This window comes from Enhydra lutris, unplaced genomic scaffold (assembly GCF_002288905.1).
Source record: "Enhydra lutris kenyoni isolate GAN:26980312 unplaced genomic scaffold, ASM228890v2 scaffoldscaffold1980, whole genome shotgun sequence".
Taxonomy (NCBI): domain Eukaryota; kingdom Metazoa; phylum Chordata; class Mammalia; order Carnivora; family Mustelidae; genus Enhydra; species Enhydra lutris.
Window position 1 is genome coordinate 658 of NW_019156064.1, and position 2,014 is coordinate 2,671.

General features: G+C 40.3%; 1 pseudogene; it reads right to left on the minus strand.

Annotated features, from left to right (window-relative positions):
- Nucleotides 1–754: 754 nt before the first annotated feature.
- LOC111140499 lies at nucleotides 755–1,700 on the minus strand (annotated as a pseudogene).
- Between the last annotated feature and the right edge of the window lie 314 nt (nucleotides 1,701–2,014).

Consider the following 2,014-nt stretch of genomic DNA (forward strand, 5'->3'; position numbering starts at 1 on the left):
ATTAAAATTGGCAAAGAAGTCAAACTCTCTCTCTTCACAGATGACATGATACTTTATGTGGAAAATCCAAAACACTCCACCTCAAAATTACTAGAACTCATACAGCAATTCAGCAATGTGGCAGGATACAAAATCAATGCACAGAAATCAGCTGCATTTCTATATACTAACAATGTAACTGAAGAAAGAGAAATTAAAGAATCAATCCCATTTAAAATAGCACCAAAACCGTATGATACCTAGGAATAAACCTAGCCAAAGAGGTAAAAGATCTATACTGTAGAAACTACAGATCACTTATGAAAGAAATTGAGAAAGACACAAAGAGATGGAAAAACTTTCCATGTTTATGGATTAGAAAAATAAACATTATTAAAATGTCTATGCTGCCCAAAGCAATCTACACTTTCAGTGGAATCCCTATCAAAATACAATCAACATTTTTCACAGAGCTGGAACAAACAATCCTAAAATTTATATGGAAACAGAATAGACCCCAAATTGCCAGGGGAATGTTGAAAAACAAAACCAAAGCTGGGGGCATCACAGTCCCTGACTTCAAGCTATATTACACAGCTGTGATCATCAAGACAACATGGTATTGGCACAAAAACAGACACATAGATCAATGGAACAGAATAGTATATCATTTAAACAGAAAATGTCATAGTGAAAAAAGGCCTGGGTCAATATTCTGATATTAATAACAATGTATCTACTTGATAAAATAATGTAAAAGTCCCCAGATTTACCATTATACAGGCAAGGTAATTTTCTTCTTCAAAAGAACTCTTCCCAGGGCCCCCTTCATGTCTCTGTTCCTTAGGCTGTAGATGAAGGGGTTCAGCATGGGGGTGACCACAGTGTACATCATGGCCATAACAGTCTCCTTAACAGTAGAATTATTAGTTGATGGGCACAAGTAGAGACCAATAACTGTCCCATAGAAGAGAGACACCACAGAGAGGTGGGAGCCACAGGTAGAGAAGGCTTTGTGAATACCCCTAGCAGAAGGGACCTTGAGGATGGAGGACACGATCCTTGCATAAGACATGATGATGAGCAGGAATGGGATGACAAGAATGAGCCCTCCCATGATAAATGTCACCAACTCATTAACTCAAGTGTCAGAGCAGGCCAGCTTCAACAGGGCAGACATATCACAGAAAAAGTGGGGGACTTTGTTGTCTGCACAAAACCACAATCTGGCCATGAGCAGAGTGTGTAACATAGCATGGAACATGGTCAGCACCCAGGAAAGCACCACCAGCGAGAGACAGAGCTTGGGGCTCATAAGGCTGGTGTAATGCAGGGGGAAGCAGATGGCCACATAGCGGTCATAGGCCATGGCCACCAGGAGGAAGCTCTCTAGATCTGCAAAAAACAGGAAGAAGTACATCTGGGTCAAGCAGCCAGCATAGGGAATGGAGGAGACTTGGCCCTGCATGGTTTGCAACAACTTGGGAATGGTCACAGAAGAGAAGCAGATTATCAGAGAAAGACAAATTGCTGAGAAACAAATACATGGGTGTGTGGAGGTGGGAGTCCAGGCGAATGAGGATGATGATGATAAGATTCCCTAGGACAGTGATAACATACATGGCCAGGAACAGGGCATAGAACAGGTTTCGTTGATCTGGATCAATGGGTAGGCCCAGTAGGACAAATTCTGAGATGACCGTTTGATTCTTTCTTGTCATGCTCTGTGTCCAGTGTCTTTTGTCCATTATAAACCTGAATAAAAATGAACAATTTCTATGATACAAGGTAAGTTGTTCTGCAATAATTGATTTCACTCTCATTATCCAGAACAACATTCTGTAACCACAATATAACAAATCACTAAATCCAATCACTTTCAGACTTGTTTTTTTCATTTCTCACTCATTACCATTTAACAATGGTTGTTAAAATGTTAAATGGTTGACTCTTCCCTCTCTTCTGAAACATTCTTATCTCTTATCTTCTGTGTGATAATCCTGGTTCTCAGCCCTTCATTCTCAGTAACTGTGAT